Below are 11,833 nucleotides of genomic sequence, written 5' to 3'. Positions count from 1 at the left end.
TCTTAAGGAAGGGGGATTATGCGCCGCTCTAAAAGAAGAATGTTGCTTTTATATTGATCATTCAGGAACCATTACCAAAACCATGGATAAACTCAGGGAACGCTTAGATAAAAGGCAAAGGGAGAGAGAAAACGAAAAAGGATGGTTTCAATCATGGTTTGATAAATCCCCCTGGTTTACCACCTTAATCTCTACTCTGTTGGGACCTCTTATTGTTTTATTGTTGATTTTAACTTTTGGACCATGTATTCTAAATCGCTTGATAGCATTTATTAGAGAACGTATCAGTACTGTACAAGTTCTAATGCTAAGACAACAGTACCAAAGTTTACGAACAGAAGATTGAAATTCCATGATTGGAATCAATAGTCACAAGAAAAAGGGGGAAATGTGGGACTCGAGGGACATTGTTCCAGCTAATGATTAAGAACTCTCCAGACAATAGGGGCTTCTTAGACAATGGGTGAATTTCCAGGATGTCCGGCCCCCTTCCGAGAAGGAGGGAGATAAACAAAATGTAAAAAAGGTATCTGTCAAAGAACCAATCAGGAAGCCTGGGACAGGTTCCCTCTCTGGTCCGAACAGAAGCTAAGAACCTATCATTAAAAATCACAATTGAATCCACACTTTGCATAACAGGAAGTTGAGACCTATAAAAATGCATGTTCACGCCGTGGGGGGGTTCCTTCTTCGACCTCCTGCGTGAGGACCAAGGAACCCCGGTGCACCGGCCTTCAATAAACCTCTTGCGTTTTGCATCGGCTTCCGACTCTTGTTGTTTCCTGGGCGAGTCGAAACTCCTAGGAGACCGCGAAGGTCTAACAGTTGTTTTTGCAATATCTTTTTTTTGACCACACTTGCACACATCGCTATATTGTTTTGGAGAATGGGGTCATCTCTCAGTACATGTTTTATTACCTCATCAAATAATAAAGAAAATGTGACTTTTAAAGTGTAAATATTCCTTTTCTCTAGGAGTTTGTAGCAATTTATTATTATTTTGTTTGTTCATTAATTTTGTCTGAATGTTTCAGATGAAAGCATCATCAATCTTAACAGGGTTTTGGGGGTTGTTTTTAATTCAGTGATATGTTGTACTATTTATTTATCTAAATACCTTTTTCTCTTATATTCTCTCTATCCCTTAGTAGGATATATGTTACTGAGGTTGCATATGCACTTATTTTAAATTCCTAAGCTCCCTTAAAGAAAAGTTTCATATTCATATTTTGCAGGAATGCTATCTTCTCAAACATTACTAAGCATATTTATTAAGTTATTTGTGTTTATTTTCCCATTAATTTCTTTCCTTAATAGATAGTTCTTTCATTAGCTCCAGTTCTTTCATTAGCTCAACTATGTCCAAGTGTTCCTCTTCTATGTTCCCCTCAGATATTTGGTCATTATGGATTTTTCTGTGTAAATTTATAACAGTAGTTAGCATTGATCAATAGTAGTTGTTTAAGTGGCTTCTTTTTATTCACTCAGCACAACACTAAACATTTTTCTTTTCCAAACAGCAGATGCACTTTTACTTTCTGTGATTTCTAGCTGTGGTTGTAATTATGAACTTGAGTCTGGTCTGGTTTTTCTGTTGAACAGGAAGAAATAGCCTTTTCTATGGTGATGACCAGAAGTTTTCCTCAGCACACCTCTCAGCTTCTCCTTCCAGCTTCAACACTTTGGGAACCTGCCATACTTGATCTCTTTGGAGACGTATTCTGGGACAAATCCTCTAGATACAGAAAATGTTAAGAGGTAACTGGCACAGAATTAACAGCTTTCATACTTGGCTACAAGACAGTCTTCTCTAGTTTCCCATATATTTCTTGACCTGATGCATTTAAGGACGTTTGAAATCACATTATTTTGAAGTGTCTTAATTTTGCTTATATTGGGCTGTGGAAGTTTCAGATTAGGTTTATCCTCTCAAGGCAATCTGATCTTGTTGGCTCTGTATCCTTCAGAAATAACTGAACAATTGATTCTTACTAGGGACTTTTCTTGGTTTTTCAGGACCTCCAAGTCTTTAACTGTTTATTTACTATATTTTGTGATTTCTATAATCTCAATGGGATTTTTGAAGGAAGAAGAGATTAAAACATGCCCTTAGTCAGCCATTTTGAAACCCCAAGTCTCTCTCTTTTTTTTAGATAATATCACAGTGAGGGAACAGAAAAAACAGTTAATAACAATCAGAGTTTAATACAGAGTATGGTTCTATGAGTTATACATGGACATATAAACAGCAGTTGAAATCTAATACCTATTAGAAGGAAATGCACATTCTTAAATGTGATTATTTTAACTTCATTATGATTAATTTTAATAAAATTACATACAGTTTTCTGGAATCCAGTTTATCATTAATTAAAATGAAAGGTATGATTAATACATCCACATTAAAAGTGTTTTTAAAAATTAAGCAAGAAAAAATACACTAATAAAGTAAATGTGAATTTTATTAGTAAATAAGGAAAGTTAATTGGTTTGAAATAATTAGAAATAGACATATCCTAGATTTAAATTGGGTGTAGAATAGAAATCCCACAGAGAATGTAACTTTAATTCAAAAGGTAATACAGTGAGTTTTACAAATCATAACTTGAGTGTGGGTGGAAAGTCACCTCAGTTTCTTTTTTTGTTTTTGTTCTTTTTTTGCGGTACACGGGCCTCTCACTGTTGTGGCCTCTCCCGTTGCGGAGCACAGGCTCTGGACGCACAGGCTCAGCGGCCATGGCTCACGGGCCCAGCCGCTCCACGGCATGTGGGATCTTCCCGGACCGGGGCACGAACCCGTGTCCCCTGCATTGGCAGGCGGGCTCTCAACCACTGCGCCACCAGGGAAGCCCTCGGTTTCTTTTTAAAGTGTGCATTCCTGGTGCTCATTTCCAAATATCCTAATGAGATTCACAAGAAACTAAATTCCTAACAAGAATCCCCAGGTAATTCTAATGAGAGACACTGTTCCAAGAGAGTATGTACTCATTTTACCACTCAATAAAAGAACTCAACAGAAATAGTTAATCAGATTTGATAATGCTGCAGCAATGCTAACCATGAGAGTAATAGTAATAATAACAATTACAAGAGCAAACAAATAGCTTTATAGTTGTCAGTCTGCTATGAACTTTCTTTTAATGGTTTCTACTAATCCTTATAAAAATCTGTTCCTACAAATTAAGTTTATACTTCTGATAAAGAATTTAGTCTAAGAAAAGAGAAGCTATTTGTCTATGTCCTGTAAGTAGCAAGCATCAGCACTCTCTGACAGCAGAGACTTCTCCCATAATCCTCCCTGCTAGACACTTCTATTTAAAATCATAATTTTAATAGTGCAAGTTGAAAACAACATATATTTATATAATTACTATGTACCATGTTAATGTATCACATGACTAATAGAAAGACACCTTTCTGATGTTGATTCTTCCCATACAAGAACAAGGTATTTACTTCCATTAGTCATATCTTTTTTAAAGACTCTCCAAAATGCTTCACTATTTTATCTATTGAATTTCTAAAATGTATTGAATGAGTTATTTCTAAATATGTAAATTTTTGTTCTATTGCAACAGAGTTTTTTTTTTCTTTCTATGATGTTTCTTATCAATTTTTATTAGGAGAAGTAATTTTGGTATATGATTAGATCACCAATTTAACACATTGCTTATTTTAATTTTTTGTTACATTACTAAAATTTTCTAGGTAATGTATCTGTAAATTGTTAAAATTTTATACCACTTATGCCTCTCATATAATCATATGATAATTGAAAAAATGTATATTAATCAAGAACTCTGTCAAGCACTGCATTGAGTGTTGGAGTGAAAAAAACAAAAAGCAAAACCTTGCCTCATTAAACTTACAATTTACTGGTAATCTCAGGCATTTGCCAAATAATCATACAGAAATATAATTCCAAATTGGATAGGTTCCATTAAGAAAATACAGAAAGTTTTTTTTCAATAAATTTATTATTTTAGTTATTTATTTTTGGCTGCATTGGATATTCGTTGCTGCACACAGGCTTTCTCTCGTTGCACGCAGGCTTTCTGTAGTTGTGGCGAGCGGGGACTACTCTTTGTTGCGGTGCGAGGGTTTCTCATTGCAGTGGCTTCTCTTGTTGTGGAGCACAGGCTCGAGGAACGTGGGCTTCAGTAGTTGTGGCTTGCGGGCTCTAGAACGCAGGCTCAGTAGTTGTGGTCCACAGGTTTATTTGCTCCCCATGTGGGATCTTCCCGAACCACGGCTCAAACCCGTGTCCCCTGTATTGGCAGGCAGACTCTTAACCACTGCGCCACCAGGGAAGCCCAAGAAAATACAGAAAGCTTTTAATGTATGCCACGGGGCATGTGATTAGCAGTTCAGATTTTAGAGAAATGCTGCAGTTAACTAGAAGTGTTACGGAATATTATTTTACATGGGTGGCACTATTTGAAAGCTCCAGGCATGAGGGAAAACAGGGCACAATGGAGAGCCTAGGGCCTGGTGACTGAGGCAGAGACCACAAAGGGGAATGAGATAGGAGAGTGTATTATCTACTGTTGTGTAAGAAATTACCTAATTTTAATGGTTTCTAACAATAAAAATGTATTTTCTAACAGTTTTTGGGAGTCAGGGATCAGAGTGTGACTTAGTTAAGTGCCTTTGTCTAACATCAATACTGAAATTATAGTCCGTAGGCCACCTGGGGCTCTGGTCACACCTATAGACTCAAAGTGAGGAGGGATAAATCCAGTTACAAGTCCATTCATGTGGTTGTTGGCAAGTCTCTGTCCCTTGACACATGAGTCTCCTACAGGGCTGCTCGACAAGGTGGCCTAACATGGTGATCAAATCCAAGAAAGCATGAGAGAAAGCAGCCAAGATGGAAGCCAGTCTTTTTACAGCCTAATCTTGGAAATGACAAGTCACCCCTTCTGCTATTCTATGTTACAAAGGACTCCATAAGTCCAGCCTCCACCACCCACAGCCCCTCCCTCCGCGACCCACACCACCACACACACACATGCACGCTCCATCCTTCCGATCTTCTCCATCTCACTGTCTATTGTTTCTATTCCCAGGGTGACCATAAGCTGGGGCTGAACCATAAAAATCTTCACGTACGCACAAGCTGACAGTGCTTTGCAAAACTCCCATACTGTGCCCCTCTTACTCCCTGTCTGATGACTTCTTTGTTTGAGCTGTTACAGGACCTCTTTTGGCACATTCCTTTGCACAACCTGAAAGTACGTGGGAGTTAATGTCCCAAGGGATAAACTTTGAACAGTAGGATTCAGTAATTTGTGGGTAAATTCAGTCCTATTTATCCCTTCCAATAGAAGGACCCAAAATGAAGCTAGTATGGATTTTTGAGAGTAATCATGGTATTCTGCAATTTGACTTACTTAGCGATAGGCAGTTCAATAATCTATACTTGTATCATCTCTCCCTTCCTCCTTGCCACTTTGTCTTTCACTTCTGCTCCCTAGAAATGAACATAACTCCTCTGCCTCAGGCTCAGCTTTCTGGAAAGACTAAGCTACCAGTTTGTACTTAGAATGCTAATCTTCAAGGTGGAATTTCGGAACTGAATTTTACCCTCAACTGAAAGCAATAAGAACACCATGTAACAGCACAATCACTAAAGATTTTATGTGTCATTTGGATGAGGTATAGGTGGAAGGTGAAGAGTTCAGATTTATAATGGCTAAGGCACTTGAGCAGTATGACAGCAAAAAATAATTATAAGAACTGTGAAGTAGGTTGGCTTTATATAAACTGCTAACCATAAGAATGTACTGTAAACCGTTGTTATTTTTAACCCAAATTTTAGTATAAAAATATGTGACCTTCAAAAATTAGAAGTTTGCATTCCTATATCCCTTACCTAGAGTTTCCAGGTTTCATTATTTGCTATATATCCTTTATCTCTCACCCTCGGTCTACCTAAACATACACTCACAACAATACACATTTTGATTACATATTTATCAATTATTTAAAACTAAGTTTCTGATACTTCACACAAATATTTTAGCTTGTATTTCATTTTTTAAAAGATATTTTATCTAACTGTAATGTAATTATCACATCCAGAAAATTTAAGCCTGATATACAAAATGTTCTTTAATATTTATGTCATGTGTTCAATATAACAATTTCCCCCAAATATGCCACTGAATATTTTTCTAGTTGTTTTTATTTCTTAGTTCTGATCCAAGATCTAATAAAAGATCACATATTGAATTTTCTGGTCATCTAGAACAACCCATATTCCTTTTATTTTTATAACGACGTCTTCACAGTTGTGACTGAGAATTATCTTCACTTACTTCCAAATACCAGGAATGAACTTGACTAAGGGCTCCAAATCCACCACTCTGAAATCCAACTCTGTGATAACACTGAGGTCACAGGCTATCTACGGGACTCCTCTTAGAGCTGATGTTGCCAGTAACAATGTCCCTTTATTTTCCATTCTTGATATTGAAATTTTTCATTCTTATAGGAAGCTCTTCTCCCTTTTTTCTTGGTCACTGTAACTAGAAGTTTGTCAATTTTATTGAACTTTTCAAAGAATATGCTTTTATTTGCATTGATTTTTTTTATTTTTCTATTTTCAATTTCATTAATTTCTTCTCCATGCTTTATTACTTCTCTCTACTTGCTTTGGGTTTAGTTTTCTCTATTTTTCTTTAAAAATTTCTTAAGATGGGGCTTCCCTGGTGGCGCAGTGGTTAAGAGTCTGCCTGCCGATGCAGGGGACACGGGTTCATGCCCTGGTCCGGGAAGATCCCACATGCCGTAGAGCGGCTGGGCCCGTGAGCCATGGCCACTGAGCCTGCACGTCCAGAGCCTGTGCTCTGCAACGGGAGAGGCCACAACAGGGAGAGGCGTACCACACACACACAAAAAAATTCTTAAGATGAAAAATTAAATTATTGATCTGAGTCACTTCTTCTTTCCTAATATAAGTATTCAATACTATGAATGACCCTGAAAGCACTGCTATAGCTGTATCCCTCATATTTTGATGTGTTGTATTTTTATCTGTATTTCATACAGACTTTTTTCATTGGTTTTAGACTTCCCCTTTAACCCTGGGTTATTTAGAAATGGGATGTTTAATATCTAAAGATTTGAGAATTTTTTAGATTTATTCCTGTTTGACTTATAGCTAAATTCTATTATGCTATTAAAATGTAGCTATGATTTCTACTCTTTTAAATTGTTTGAGATATTTTTATTGGCTTATTTTATGGTCTATCTTGTTGAATATTCATATGTCTTTGAAAATAACGTGTATTCTACTGTTGGGTGAATTGTTCTATAAATGTCAATTAGGACTATTTGGTTGATAGTGTTCCAATCTTCTATACTCTTACTGTCTTTCTGCCTATTTGTTCTATCAATTACTGGGAAAGGATTTTTGATGTCTCAATTATAATTTTAGAACTGCCAACTTGTTTTACTAACTTCCATTTTTGTCTCATTTATTTTGATGCTCTGTTATCAGTAATATATATATACATACATTTATGGTCATTATGTCTTATTGGAGAATTGACCCTTAATGATGATATACTGTCCCATTTTATTCTGGATAGTATTCCTTGTTCCAAAGCTGGCTTTTTCTGATATTAACATAGCTATTCAAGGTTTTGGGGGCTATTTTCATGGCATATCTTTCTCCATCTTTTTACTTATCTTTATCAGTATATATTAACTGCATTTCTAATAGACACAGTAGAATTGGATTTGCTGTCTGATCCAATCTGACAATTGCATTCTTAAGAAAGTTATATTTAAGCCATTCATAAGTAACGTGATTATGGATGTCGTTGGATAAAAACTTTACTAAATTGCTAGCTGTTTTGTATTTATTTAATTTATTATATACTCTTGCTCTGCCTTCTTTTGCATTAAACATTATATAGTATATCATTTTACCTCCACTATTGACTTATTACTTATACATCTCTTATAAAGTTTGTAGTAATTTCCTGCTAATTTGAAATATACATTGTTATATTTTTAATGAATATAACTTTAATTAATCAGGTTCTACCCTCAAATTATTGTTTCACCTATCATGTAAGCTCGTTAAAACTGGCCTTAATATACCCTAAGGCCAGTAGTGTCACTGTTCTTTCTGATTAAAACTTTTGTCTTGTGGAAATAAAGAGGAAGCATCAGGATGCATATACTTGTCCCACCCACATGACTGTGTTCCCCTCTCCGGTCTGTATCACCATAGGCACTTCTTAGTTGATTTTTCAGACCCTTTGCTGTGAGAGGCCAATGGGGTTCATGAAGAAAGAGTCCTTCAGGGCATGCAGACTCCTCCAGTTTCTTCAGTGCAGTGTTGTTTCACATGGCATTGCCAGCCTGCAATCATCCTTCTTCAAGTATCTGCTCTTCTAGCATCCTACCAATTTTGTTTTGTTTTGTGTTGTTTTAAGAACGTGTTTTTTTCTGTATATAGCAGTACTATTGTATTATTTGGAACATTAGTCTTCTCTTAGATGTCACTTTCTAAGAAAGACAACTTCACATCTGACTCTGACAAACTGTAAATTCTTAAGTATGTATTACCTGCTTGAATTGTCACGTAATAGTAAATGTTACACTGAAAATATTTTATGATGAAAGACCTTTGGAATAAAATACCCTTGGAATATTGTAAACAAAGTTTTAACATATTAAACAGGGAAATTTTTAAACAGAAGTACTTAGTAAGTTTCTCACAACTTGACATAACCTTAAATACATACCTTACTTAGAATGATTGCTTCTATCATAGAACAGTCCTATGCTGAGATCTATACCATTATTGAAATAGCTGAAAATTAATGTGTTATTGGGAGATATATAGCCAGGTGTATATTCACATTGTCAGTATGCTTTATAATAAATGCTCAAGGACTTAAAATTATTATAGCTAAGTGATTTGCCCTTGACATTCAGGGATTACTGTTATGTATTTTGATTCTTGTATTTTATATAATAGTAAGTTCATTTGGTTCAGAGCCCTAAATGTTTCCAAATGACTACAATTTTTTCAATGCCAGCAGTTTGGAAAATAATTGCTTTGAATCTCATTTTTTTTTTATTACCCATCATCTACACTATGCCACCCGGACAAGAGAACAGTGAAGTAAAAACACATTTTTGATTTTTTTGTTACATTACAAAGTCTTCCCATTAACGTATATTGATATGGAGTTTTTTTAAGTGCAAGGACTAAGATCACTGAAAGTACAAAATAACATGCCTTAAATTTTGTTGTTTCTGGTAGATAGGCTCTGCTATAGAAATGCTGATTTGAAGGATAGTCACAAAAAGTCACAAAATCAGATATGTAAATTTTACATGAATTAGAATATATTAGCTCAAATTTAACTTAATCCTAATTTTAGAAAAGCTACAGAACTTAACAGATAGTCAAGTTAAAAGCTTATTATAATTTGTGATAAGACAAAAGATCATATATTCATACCATTCCACACTTCACAATATATAGGGCGTGGAATTTCTAACACTCTTGATGTCTTTGGCTTAATCCCATAAAGTTAACATTAAAAACTTCAATATTTTTTGAGAAAGATTAACAATTTAAACAAATATTACATATGGTTTAGGATTTACTAAATGAAAATTGAAATTCCATTCTGAAATTTAGTGATTATTGATTTCTTCAATCCACATAAAATTAATTTCAGGACACCAAGGCACAGTTCAGTCAGATGAGCACAAATTTCCTTATTTTCTCTGTTCAATGTTAGACAAGAAATATTCAAATATAAACCATACTATCCTCTGTCTGATGATAGTGTGTCAGATACAGTGGTGTTCATCAACCCAATCTATTCAGCCCCACTGTTTTCCTAGTCTTCTTTCATCTAAGGAAAGCAATGTAGCATGGTTCCAACAATTAGATGGAAACAAGTCACTGAGTTGAGCTTTTGGGAATGTTTTGAAGAATGGTTAGGCTCCATAGGCAGGCAGTTATGCTTTTGCCCTTAGGTACTTTATGTTTTTTCCACTCTTCTTCTTTATGCTTGGAATAATGGCAGGTTGTTAGAAGATTATCAACCATACTATGAATGGGAGAATGGAATCCACATGCTAAAAATGGTGAAGCAGGAAGATAGAATGTACCTGGGCCTTCAATGGCATTGGTCAGAAGCTGCATGTTTAAGAAAAACTTATAACAGAAACAAAACAACTAAGAGAGAAGAGGAGGATGAGAGAGAATGAGAGAGAGAGAGAGAGAGACTCAGAATGAAGAATGTTCTTTTATGTTTTTCTCCCTTGTTTGTACTCTTTCTTTGAAAAAGAAAACCATCATAGGATAAAGTGCTAAAAACGTTCTCACTATTTACTTAGTTAACTTATTCAATATGCTTTCCAGAAGAAAAAAAATCATTACATGAAGTGGTTGACAGAATTGTAAAAATATCTCCCCAAGATTTTTTGTTTCCTAGCTGTTCAGTAAAGCACTGATACAGGTACTGCTGAGAAGAGTCTTTCACATGGAATTAAGGTTACTAATCAATTGCTTTATATTAGGAAGGTTATCCTGGATTACCTGAGTGGACCTAATGTAATCATATGAGCCCTTAAAAGCTAAAGAGGAAGACAGAATCATCAGTCAAAGAGATGAAGCTTGAGTGACTTGAGGCATGAAAGGGACTTGACCCACTCTTGGTTTGAAGATGGAGGAATGGAGCCAGGAGCCAAGGAAGGCTAGCAGCCTCTAGAAGCTGAGAAAGATCCCTGATGTCTAGCCAACCGGCAATACCAGCAAGAAAACAGGGACCTTAGCCCTACAACCACAAGGAAGTGAATCCTACCAATCACTCACAAAAGCCAGGATGTGGATTCTGCCTTAAAGCATCAAGAAAGGAACACAGCCATGTAGACACCTTGATTTTAGCCTTCTGAGACCCAAGGAAGCTAGACTTCAGACTGTGAAGGCACTGTGAGATAATGCCTGTGTTAAGTCTCTGAATTTGTGGCAATTTGTTATGGCAACACTATGAAACTAATAATCATAGTAATACAAGAGAACCTGTTTAGGACATTTGCAAAAAATGTCCTGACATATTAACCTTTCAAAAATTACTTTCATCAAATTATAAGGCACAGATCAGAATTACTACTCAGAACTCAGTGTTTTAGTGGAGGCAGGGAAGTAAGGATCATGAGATGCAATCAGGGTAGATAGTGTGTGGCTCTATGGATGGTCCTTTGTGATTGAGTTGCCAGTTGGAAGTTTGAAAAATAAATGCCAAAAAACTACACTACTTCAGAGTTTTCACTAGTGTCAGTTTCTAAAAAATCTTACATGAATTACTATAATTTCAACAAAACATTGATTTTACTAACATTTTATATTGTTGTAACTCTAAGATTTGAACAATAATGTTTACTGTGAAATATAGGAAATTTATAATTATGTGTTTTTAACTTTTTTGCATGTAAAAAGTAGGTTGATTGAGACTATGCAATCCCATCTATTCACTCTTTGTGATTATACTGAAGTGCCATTCTCTTCAAAAAAGAAGAAAATATAGAGAGCTCAGCTGAAATGAAAGGATTATAGTAGTATGAATTACTCATTCATATTAGTGATATATTCAACCAATCCAAAATATTAATTGAATAACCATTATATCCAATGCTTTTTATACATAAATTTACCTATATTGCCACAACACAATACATATTTTGAATGCATTTAAATTATTTTACACACATATACAAAATAAGACTGCTGATGATTAAATTTCACCTCGAAGTATCTTATTAGGTGATTAAATAGTAGGTGGCACAGAGTACA

The 11,833-nt window shown here is 35.4% G+C and overlaps 1 protein-coding gene and 1 long non-coding RNA gene across 25 annotated transcripts in view; one reads left to right on the top strand and one right to left on the bottom strand.

Annotated features, from left to right (window-relative positions):
* LOC117199207 (uncharacterized) overlaps nt 1-11,833 on the bottom strand; it is a 1,082,321-nt gene that overhangs the window by 923,253 nt on the left and 147,235 nt on the right. For 2 of the 24 annotated variants that reach the window (XR_007470932.1, XR_007470945.1), the window contains one exon: nt 2,181-2,774. The exons of the other annotated variants lie outside the window; for them this stretch is intronic. The gene's annotated coding sequence lies outside the window, so the exon portion shown is untranslated. Of the gene's footprint in view, nt 1-2,180; nt 2,775-11,833 lie in introns of those variants that run through there. 24 annotated transcript variants of the gene reach the window in all.
* Nucleotides 1-11,833, top strand: part of LOC125960856 (uncharacterized) — a 229,726-nt gene that overhangs the window by 176,213 nt on the left and 41,680 nt on the right. The gene's annotated exons all lie outside the window — the stretch shown is intronic.

Source organism: Orcinus orca, chromosome 13 (genome assembly GCF_937001465.1).
Source record: "Orcinus orca chromosome 13, mOrcOrc1.1, whole genome shotgun sequence".
Classification (NCBI taxonomy): Eukaryota; Metazoa; Chordata; class Mammalia; order Artiodactyla; family Delphinidae; genus Orcinus; species Orcinus orca.
Note: the sequence above shows the minus strand (reverse complement) of the source record. Positions and strands in the feature narration are given on the sequence as shown.